Source organism: Pan troglodytes, chromosome 5 (genome assembly GCF_028858775.2).
Source record: "Pan troglodytes isolate AG18354 chromosome 5, NHGRI_mPanTro3-v2.0_pri, whole genome shotgun sequence".
NCBI classification, from domain to species: Eukaryota; Metazoa; Chordata; class Mammalia; order Primates; family Hominidae; genus Pan; species Pan troglodytes.
The window spans coordinates 100,522,059-100,533,342 of record NC_072403.2 but is presented as its reverse complement, the minus strand read 5'-3'; the positions used below and the strand labels follow the sequence as shown (position 1 = coordinate 100,533,342).

Here is an 11,284-nt window from a genome sequence, read left to right as displayed (position 1 = left end):
AGCTTCTCAGACTCTTCACAGTCTGGCTCCAACCTGCTTTCTTAGCCTTATCTTCCAGCCTCAACCAGCTGCGCACTCTGTTGTCTACTTGCTGAGCTCACGCATCTCCCTAGATTCAAGTTTCTCCTACCTGTCACTTGAATTCGTACAATGGCTGATATGGTTTGGTTCTGTGTCCCCACCCAAATCTCATGTCAAATTGTAATCCCCACATGTCAGGGGAGAGACCTGGTGGGAGGTGATTGAATCATGGGGGTGGATTTCCCCCAGCTGTTCTCGTGATAGTGAGTGAGTTCTCACAAGATCTGATGGTTTAAAAGTGTGGCACTTCCCCCTTCATTCTCTCTTTCCTGCTGCCATGTAAGACATGTCTTGCTTTCCCTTTGCCTTCTGCCATGATTTTAAGTTTCCTGAGGCCTCCCCAGCCACGCTGAACTGTGAGTCAATTAAACCTCTTTTCTTCATATGTTACGTAGTCTCAGGTAGTTCTTTATAGCAGTATGAAAATGGACTAATACAATGTCCCTACTTCATGCTAAGCAATGTGTTACTCACCATGGATTCAGAGAGAAGTGAGGCATAGCTCCTGGAAGGGCTCAGCCCCCGAAAGGGGAATACCCAAGAATAAAGATAATTGTAAGGGACACCAGGAAAGAGATAGGAACAGTCTGTAGGACTTCACTCAAGGGAGCTCATCGTTATTCCTGAGAGGGCCAGAGAAGGATTCTAGAGGAGTTAGCTGTTAAACTAAGACTTGAAAGACAAGTGCAGCCTGGGTCCAGTGGTTCACACCTCTAATTCCTGCACTTTGGGAGGTCAAGGTGGGCAGATCACTTGAGCTCAGGAGTTTGAGACCAGCCTGGGCAACATGGTGAAACCCTGTCTCTAAAAAAAAAAAAAAAAATACAAAAATTAGCCAGGCGCAGTGGTGTGTGCCTGTAGTCCCAGTTACTCAGGAGGCTGACGCAGGAGAATTGCTTGAGCCCAGGAGGCAGAGGTTGCAATGAGCTGAGACTGCACCACTACACTCCAGCCTGAGTGAAACCCTATCAAAAAAAAAAAAAAAGGAGAGAGAAAGAAAGAAAGAAAGGAAGAAAAGTAAGTACAGAGGAAACAACCTAGGTAAAGGCACAGAATTATGAGATGGCAAAGCATGCCCTTGGAATGGTGAACAGGTCCACACGGCTGGAGTAGAGGGTGCCCAGGAGAGCAGAGTAGGAAATGAGGCTAGGGAGGGGGCTGGGGAAGGAGGAAGCACTGTGTATGTCAGGTTACAATGTTTGTACTTCCGTTTCTATTCTTATTCACAATGAAAATGTGTTATCTGTATTCGTTTCCTGTGGCTGCTGTAACAAGTTACCACAAACTGGATGGCTCGACACAATAGGAATTGATTCTTTCACAGTAGTCGAGGCCAGAAGTTCAAAATCAAGGTGTTGGCAGGGTTGGTTCCTACTGGAGGCTGTAAGGGAGAACCTGCTCCATGTCTCTCTCCTAACTTCTGCTGGTTGCTGGCAATCCTTGGTGTTCTTTGTCTTGGAGATCCATCACCCCCACATCTGCCGGTCTTCACCCAGTATTCTCTGCTGTGTGCCTATGTCTAATGCCTGTCTTCTTGTAAGGATATCCTTCATTGGATTCGGATTCATCCTAGATTAATACAAGCTCACGTTACCTTAATTACATCTGCAAAGACTCTATTTTCAAATAAGGTCACATCATCATCACCAGGAGTTAGGACGTGAACCTATCTTTTGGGGGAACACAGTGTAACCCACAACACCATCCTTGACGCCAACTACATAAGTGTTTTAATAAGGTGCATTAGTTCAGTTCAAAAGGTATCTATGGAGTGCTTGCTCCATGCCAGGTGCCCTTCAGTGGCACCAGGCATTGAGAGTAGATGTGGGACAAGCACCTTCACTCAACGAGCTGGTTCATATAATGCAAGGTTCTTGATTTAATGAATCCAACCAGCACTGGAGTGTCTACTACAAGGTGAGTGATCCTGCTCTGTATTTCTCAGGACAGCCTTGGTTTATGCCAGTTGTCCTAGTATCCCATCGAGTTAGCCCCCACTCTCACTCTCATTCCTGATTTGAATGATACTTTTTATGGTTCCTAACAATAAGGGAGCTACTGTGTCAGGTAATGGAGATACAAAAGTGAAAGGGTGGGGATGGAGGGGTCCCTGCCCTCAAGGTCACAGCAGGAGGGAAGTAAAGAAGCAGGAGGGAAGTAAAGAAGCATTTATAGTTCAGCATAATAAATACTCACCTTAGGCAGTGACAGGATGCCACAATAGCGCATAGGGGTTTCAACTGGAGGGTTCTTGTCAATTCATTGAAAATCAATTTAATGAAGAACTGGCTTACCTCAAACTGACAGAGAAAAAAACTTCTTCTAAGTCTAGGAGAGCTGGCTTGAGTGGCATTGCTCTGTGACCCTGTTTAGAGGAACCTCTCTCTCTCATCTTCTTCCTTTCTTAGTGTGGCCAAGAGCTGGGGTTGGGGTTGGGGGCATTTGAGCAGATGAAGCAGGACAGACATGCTGTGGAGCCAGCCTCAGCAGCAGAAGGCTGTTGCTGTGGAGGGCCAAGGCCTCTGCCTATCTCTCTACAGGCTGGAGATATCAAAACTAAATATTGGGGCAAAAATCTCCAAAATCTGTTGAAACCACCTGTGCACCAATATGGCTATAATCTCTGTAGATGGTTTGTGGACATTTTTGATAACTTGATAAGTTAGCAAATTAGCTTTTGGTAAACTGTTTTTTTGTTTGTTTGTTGTGGCCTCGTAGTAGTGGAGCCCAGAAGTTCAAAATCAAGGTATTGGCAGGGTTGGCTCCTACTGGAGGCTGTAAGGGAGAACCCGCTCCATGTTTCTCTCCTAACTTCTGCTTGTTTTTTTTTTTTTTTTTGCTTCTTTGTTTTTTGTTTTTGAGAACTGACTTTTGGAAAATGGTAGGTTCAGGTCATTGGATATCAATAAAGAAAATATGGGACATTTGAGGCAAAATGGTTAAAAAGCTCAGACCATGGGTGCAGTTGAGCTGAGTTGGAATTCTGGCACTTTTATTTAATAGCTGTGTGACATGGCAGTCAGTTAACTTCCTGGAGATTGTTTCCCAAACTGGGAGAGCACTGTCTAAAGTTTTTAGAAGATTGATTTTGCTGCTATTTGTAAAGGCTCTTCCTAGAATGCCAGGTTCAGAGCACATGGCAGTTGTTATTAACATTATTATTGTCTTACTAGATCAGTGTTTCCAATCCCAAATTATTGGCTGGCCAGTGCCTGAGGACGCCAGGGGCCTCAGCTGTTGCTGGGAGAGGGCTCAGGAGGGGAGACAGAATGAAGATGTGCAGTCATCCCATTGCTAGTTCTCTTTGTTACTGCGATGGGATATCCATACCTTGAAAAACATCTAAGGAGACTTCCTGTGTGAACCTGGGGGGACTAGTCCCAGCCCTAGAGATCCTGGCTTAGTTGGTCTGGGATGGCCTGGTTGTCAGGGTGGTAAACTTTTCCTCTGGTGATTCTGATATGCCGCAGAGCCTAAGAACCACCGTACTACACCTAAGGGGCTTTGTCTGTCTGCCTCTCCATCTAGAGTGGGCCCATTCTGGGGTGGGGTGAGAAACATGTTGTTCCCTGACCCTGGCCCCGAAACAGCTGGGAGAACCAGAAACTTGAGGGGTCAGTTTCAAATCTGATGCTGCTCAGGGCTGTTTGCAATGGATGAGGAGCAGAAGGGTTCGGGAGAGTACTCGACGCACAATACTCAGACCTCTCAGAGGGAGAGGTTGGCTTCCTCCTGCAGAACTGTGTTAAGAAGAAAATTCTCTCTTGGTTAGGTACACAATGTTTGCCTTCTGAGGAGATAAATATGGCCTTTCACAGCAAGTGGAGAGCCTGTGCTCAGGCACTTACAACAAACAAGCAGAGGTCATAAGCATTCTGGTCTCAGATTTCAGCGATCTCAGTCTCTCGGGTTCCCCAAATTTCTCTTTTTCCTCCTTGGTGGTAATGCTCTCTGGACCCATAGCCTGAGGGCGAGTTAGAGGAGGGAGAGGGCCCTTTGCCTTCTAAATCCTCTGGGGCACCCAGCAGCCAAGTGTTAGGGCCCAGCTAAGCCAGTGTCAGTGCCTGAGCTGGAGAAGGCTGCAGCAAAGTCTGCCCTGAAGAAGAGGCCAGTGGGAACAGAGAAATAAAATCCTCCCTCTCCTTCCTTCCTGCCTGCCTGCCTGCCTGCCTGCCTGCCTTTCCTCCCTCCCTCCCTCTCTTTCCTTCCTTCCTTCCTTCTTTCCTCCCTTCTTTTGTTCCTCACTTCCCTTCCTTCCTTCCCTCCCTCCTTACCTTCTTTCTGATTCACGGCAGGATGAGAGTGTCTCCAAATGCAAGGTAATGCTACCTTTTACTTTGTAGCACTTGTGGCTTGATCTTTGGACTCCAGGGGTACTTAGGAAGATGAAATCAATTCCACTGAAATCTCCTTTCTTCCTCAGGCTTCTTACCTGCTCACTAAGACAAGTTCTTTTGTAAGAGGGAGGTTTTAAAAGTCTGTTAAAGGACATTACCAAGAAGTCAGACCTATGAATTTACAGCCTTTTGGGATCCTCCTAACACCGTGCACTCCATGAACTTCTTTGGATGGTAGCTCAGAAGGTGGGATTATTCTTCTTATGGGATCTCAGCTGCTTTGATAGATCAGTAGCATAAAAAATGGGGTCACATAGGGTAAAAGAATGAAAGGAATGAGGCAGACCTCAAGCGGGGCCTGGGAGATTGGAGTTACCTGCCATGTCTTTTTATTTAATTTTTCTTCAAAACAGCTCTACATGGTGAATTGGTACCTGACCTTCTTTCATAAGACGGAAAACTGGGGCATGGAACTTGTCAGTGAAGCTCAGCATGCTACAAGAGCATCTTGGTTTGTCCTAGTTGAGGACTGGAAAATCTCAATCTCTAGTCAACAAATGGTGAGTTCTCTCTCGGCGGCTGCAATCAAAATGCCAGCTTAGTCAGGGCTGCATCCCCGGCAGGTTGATAACCAGCCCACCCGGGGCCTGCCTGTGCACACAGACACACTCTCCACCATGAGGCACAGACAGACCCTTGTTGTTTGTCTGCCTTTATGACATAAATCTCAGAGAAATAGCCAACATCAGACAGAAAAGACTTCAGAAAGGGGATTTTCTAAAACATGTAGATACTGGAGAGAATAAGCCCAGTGTCATTTTTATGGCAGGGCTCTCCACAACAAAGAAAACAAAGAGCTAAGGTTTTTAAATTTTTCATTTATTTATTTATCTGTGCTTATTTGACCATGCTTTCTCTGGTCTTATTTCTTGCTGGCCATGCCTCAGAGTGTTCCTACCCAGGGATGGCCTGCTTCCGAAGAGGCACAGTGATTTGGCATAGCCCACAAGAGCAAGCATCAGCCTGGGAAGAGGACTGATCCCACACCCACCCACCCACCCACTCATTTATTCAGTGCTCCACATATCGCCAAGTGCCTTCTATGTGTCAGGCAAGGCTGAGACCTGGCTCCCACTCATGGCTGAGACCTGGCTCCCACTCATGGCTGCTAGGTGGTGAAAACTCAGCTTCTTTGCCCCGTAGAATGATCAGGAAGAGCCCCGTGAAGCCCCATTGAGAAGGGGCAGGATGAAGGAGCTGCTTCCTCATAATGACATTGTCCAAGAATGACCATGCTCTTCAATGATGCTCCATCCAGCCCGGCATTGTGCAGCTATGTGGATGTTATTATTCTGTCTTGTGAAAGGACACGGTGAATGCTGGAATCAGTGAATCATCTGAAGAAATGAGAGGTGGAGTGGGTGGGCGGGTGGAGCCACCGAGCTAGAGACGTCCTTTGTCCTCACAGGCAGCTTTGGCCGTAGTACTGGGTTTGAAGGGATGTGGAAGTGACACGTACCACCTCTAGGCCATGGCCTTACGACACTGGGCGCTTGCTCCTCTATCCTTTCATCTCCCTTCCTGTGGGCTGGGACGGATGGGCAGTGTGACCCAGCCTTCGTCATGCCTGTGAGGCTAACACTGGGGATGCCAGGACCTGAGATGGAGAACCTGGGTCCCCAAAGAGTGTGTGAAGTGGAACCTGCCACCAGTCTAGACTGCTCACCTCTGCTGTGTGTGAGGCAAACACACTTCTGTCTTATTTAAGCCACTGACCTCTTGGGCCACTGTTACAGCAACTTAGCCTTTGCCCTACTTATATAAAGGGGTGAAAGAGCAGCTCTCTCTTCCTTTCCTGAGTTTAGAACCAATTAAGAGAAGAATAGTGGACCCAGAAAGATGCAGAGCAAAATACTGTGTCTTTTACTGGTAACACTGGGCTGGAAAATGCAGCATCGCAGCTGTGGCCATGCAGCCTTGCTAATACCTCGCTTTCGAGTTAGACCTACCTGCCTAGGCCCTGGCGCAGCTGACAGCTGCTGGTACTGGGGGCATATGAAGGGGAAGAAATGGTGCCTCCAGGAAGGAGAGAAGAGGCTGAGCCAAGGAGCCTTGTTTTTTCCCTCACAAACTCACCAATGAGATAGATCTTTTCTCCTCTTCTGGGCAGAGTAGGAGAGGCAGGTGGGGAGAGGTGAGGAGGCTGCCATAGTCGAAGGCCTCTCCCAGAATGTGAAGAATGGTGAGCCCCCCTCACATGGCAAATGCCCTGAAGTGGGCACTGGTGGTGCTGCTACCAAAGCCCCTGTGCAGGAGTTAGACCACTGAGCATTCTCTAGTCTTGGGTGAATCTGCTGGAGGGTTTCAAACAGGGGTTTGGGATGGGTCATCATCAAATAGTTTCATGAAAATCACCTCTGTTCCTCCATTTCTGATGACTTATCTGTGAGCACACTGGCATGTGTGGGGCACAAAGAGTTTCAGGTGTGCACATGGGTGTGCATATTTCCGTGGAGGGTTGAGTGCAAGAAGGAGCAGTTCTTCTCATTTCTTAGATCAATGAGTTTTTGAGAAGTGTTAATCTCTACCTGTTTTGTTTTTCATTTCAGGAGCCCAGATACATTTAATACTTTTGGTACTGGGGTTATTGATAAAGACGAACATCTTTCTAGGGTTAATGAAGAGCAAGCTCGCAGGCCCTGCACATGTTCAGGCCTCAGCATCTCTAAACCAGAGATTGTGCAGCCCTGGAACTGGTTTCCCTGTCTCTGCTATCTACCGTCTTTAACATAGTGGTAGCGGAGTGTCCTTCTAAGACCACGTCTGACGGTATTCACCTTCTCCAAAACCTCTAAGGGCTTTCCATGTCCTAAAACATGAAGTACAAATCTCTTGTGTGGCATTAAAAGCCTGCCCTGATCTGGCCTCAAAGGACATTTCCAGCAATAATTCCCCTTGGCCCACTTTAAGTTTTGCTCCACACTCTACTCAAGCTGAAGTACCTTCCCTCCCTCCCTCCCCTTCTTTCCTTCCTTCCTTCCCTCCCTCAGCATTGGGAAAGACCTCAACATCTTGGATTATGTAATAGTCTCCTAAGGGGTCTCACTGCTTCTACTTTGACCCCCCTACTGTCTATTCTTACTTCAGCAACCAGACCAATCCTGTTTAAAACCCAAGCCAGGGGGAGGAGCCAAGATGGCCGAATAGGAACAGCTCCGGTCTACAGCTCCCAGCATGGGTGAAGCAGAAGTAGGGTGATTTCTACATTTCCATCTGAGGTACTGGGTTCATCTCACTAGGAAGTGCCAGACAGTGGGCGCAGGTCAGTGGGTGCAGTGCACCGTGCGCGATCGGAAGCAGGGTGAGGCACTGCCTCACTTGGTAAGCACAAGGGGTCAGGGAGTTCCCTTTCCTAGTCAAAGAAAGGGGTGACAGATGGCACCTGGAAAATCGGGTCACTCCCACTCGAATACTGCGCTTTTCCGACGGGCTTAAAAAACGGCGCACCAGGAGATTATATCCCACACCTGGCTCAGAGGGTCCTACGCCCAGGGAGTCTCGCTGATTGCTAGCACAGCAGTCTGAGATTAAACGGCAAGGTGGCAGTGAGGCTGGGGGAGGGGCGCCCACCATTGCCCAGGCTTGCTTAGGTAAACAAAGCAGCCAGAAAGCTCCAACTGGGTGGACCCCACCACAGCTCAAGGAGGCCTGCCTGCCTCTGTAGGCTTCACTTCTGGGGGCAGGGCACAGACAAACGAAAAGACAGCAGTAACCTCTGCAGAATTAAATGTCCCTGTCTGACAGCTTTGAAGAGAGCAGTGGTTCTCCCAGCATGCAGCTGGAGATCTGAGAATGGGCAGACTGCCTCCTCAAATGGGTCCCTGACCCCTGACCCCTGAGCAGCCTAACTGGGAGGCACCCCCCAGTAGGGGCAGACTGACAACTCATACAGCTGGGTACTCCTCTGAGACAAAACTTCCAGAGGAACAATCAGACAGCAGCATTCGCGGTTCATGAAAAACCACTGTTCTGCAGACACCGCCGCTGATACCCAGGCAAACAGGGTCTGGAGTGGACCTCTAGCAAACTCCAACAGACCTGCAGCTGAGGGTCCTGTCTGTTAGAAGGAAAACTAACAAACAGAAAGGACATCCACACCAAAAACCCATCTGTACAACACCATCATCAAAGACCAAAAGTAGATAAAACCACAAAGATGGGGAAAAAACAGAGCAGAAAAACTGGAAACTCTAAAAAGCAGAGCACCTCTCCTCCTTTGTTCCTCACCAGCAATGGAAGAAAGCTGGATGGAGAATGACTTTGATGAGTTGAGAGAAGAAGGCTTCAGACGATCAAACTACGAGCTACAGGAGGAAATTCAAATCAAAGGCAAAGAAGTTAAAAACTTTGAAAAAAATTTAGACGAATGTATAGCTAGAATAACCAATACAGAGAAGTGCTTAGAGGACCTGATGGAGCTGAAAGCCAAGGCACGAGAACTATGTGAAGAATGCAGAAGCCTGAGGAGCAGATGCGATCAACTGGAAGAAAGGGTACCAGTGATGGAAGATGAAATGAATGAAATGAAGCGAGAAGGGAAGTTTAGAGAAAAAAGAATAAAAAGAAATGAACAAAGCCTCCAAGAAATATGGGACTATGTCAAAAGACCAAATCTACATCTGATTGGTGTACCTGAAAGTGACGGGGAGAATGGAACCAAGTTGGAAAACACTCTGCAGGATATTATCCAGGAGAACTTCCCCCATCTAGGAAGGCAGGCCAACATTCAGATTCAGGAAATACAGAGAACGCCACAAAGATACTCCGCGAGAAGAGCAACTCCAAGACACATAATTGTCAGATTCACCAAAGTTGAAATGAAGGAAAAAGTGTTAAGGGCAACCAGAAAGAAAGGTCAGGTTACCCACAAAGGGAAGCCCATCAGACTAACAGCGGATCTCTCGGCAGAAACTCTACAAGCCAGAAGAGAGTGGGGGTCAATATTCAACATTCTTAAAGCAAAGAATTTTCAACCCAGAATTTCATATCCAGCCAAACTAAGCTTCATAAGTGAAGGAGAAATAAAATCCTTTACAGACAAGCAAATGCTGAGAGATTTTGTCACCACCAGACCTGCCCTAAAAGAGCTCCTGAAGGAAGCACTAAACATGGAAAGGAAAAACCGGTACCAGCCGCTGCAAAATCATGCCAAAATGTAAAGACCATCAAGACTAGGAAGAAACTGCATGATCTAACAAGCAAAATAGCCAGCTAACATCATAATGGCAGGTTCAAATTCACACATAACAATATTAACTTTAAATGTAAATGGACTAAATGCTGCAATTAAAAGACACAGACTGGCAAATTAGATAAAGAGTCAAGACCCATCAGTATGTTGTATTCAGGAAACCCACCTCACATGCAGAGACTCACATAGGCTCAAAATAAAAGGATGGGGGAAGATCTACCAAGCAAATGGAAAACAAAAAAAGGCAGGGGTTGCAATCCTATTCTCTGATAAAACAGACTTTAAACCAACAAAGATCAAAAGAGACAAAGAAGGCCATTACATAATGGTAAAGGGATCAATTCAACAAGAAGAGCTAACTATCCTAAATATATACGCACCCAATACATGAGCACCCAGATTCATAAAGCAAGTCCTGAGTGACCTACAAAGAGACTTAGACTCCCACACAATAATAATGGGAGACTTTAACATCCCACTGTCAACAATAGACGGATCAACGAGACAGAAAATCAACAAGGATACCCAGGAATTGAACTCAGCTCTGCACCAAGCGGACCTAATAGACATCTACAGAACTCTCCACCCCAAATCAACAGAATATACATTTTTTTCAGCACCACACCACACCTATTCCAAAATTGACCACACACTTGGAAGTAAAGCTCTCCTCAGCAAATGTAAAAGAACAGAAATTATAACAAACTATCTCTCAGACCACAGTGCAATCAAACTAGAACTCAGGATTGAGAAACTCACTCAAAACCGCTCAGCTACATGGAAACTGAACAACCTGCTCCTGAATGACTACTGGGTACATAACGAAATGAAGGCAGAAATAAAGATGTTCTTTGAAACCAGTGAGAACAAAGACACAATATACCAGAATCTCTGGGACACATTCAAAGCAGTGTGTAGAGGGAAATTTATAGCACTAAATGCCCACAAGAGAAAGCAGGAAAGATCCAAAATTGACACCCTAACATCACAATTAAAAGAACTAGAAAAGCAAGAGCAAACACATTCAAAAGCTAGCAGAAGGCAAGAAATAACTAAAATCAGAGCAGAACTGAAGGAAATAGAGACACAAAAAACCCTTCAAAAAATTAATGAATCCAGGAGCTGGTTTTTTTGAAAGGATCAACAAAATTGATAGACCACTAGCAAGACTAATCAAGAAAAAAAGAGAGAAGAATCAAATAGATGCAATAAAAAATGATAAAGGGGATATCACCACTGATCCCACAGAAATACAAACTACCATCAGAGAATACTACAAACACCTCTACTCAAATAAACTAGAAAATCTAGAAGAAATGGATAAATTCCTCAACACATACACTCTCCCAAGACTAAACCAGGAAGAAGTTGAATCTCTGAATAGACCAATAACAGGAGCTGAAATTGTGGCAATAATCAATAGCTTACCAACCAAAAAGAGTCCAGGACCAGATGGATTCACAGTCGAATTCTACCAGAGGTACAAGGAGGAACTGGTACCATTCCTTCTGAAACTATTCCAATCAATAGAAAAGGAGGGAATCCTCCCTAACTCATTTTATGAGGCCAGCATCATCCTGATACCAAAGCCGGGCAGAGACACAACCAAAAAAGA

At 46.1% G+C, this 11,284-nt stretch overlaps 1 long non-coding RNA gene across 1 annotated transcript in view; it reads left to right on the top strand.

The window, feature by feature from the left end:
• The first annotated feature begins 338 nt into the window (after window positions 1-338).
• Window positions 339-11,284, top strand: part of LOC104006906 (uncharacterized) — a 55,017-nt gene continuing 44,071 nt past the window's right edge. The window contains exons 1-2 of the long non-coding RNA XR_680880.5: window positions 339-437; window positions 4,832-4,978. This is a non-coding gene — a long non-coding RNA (uncharacterized LOC104006906). The remainder of the gene's footprint in view (window positions 438-4,831; window positions 4,979-11,284) is intronic.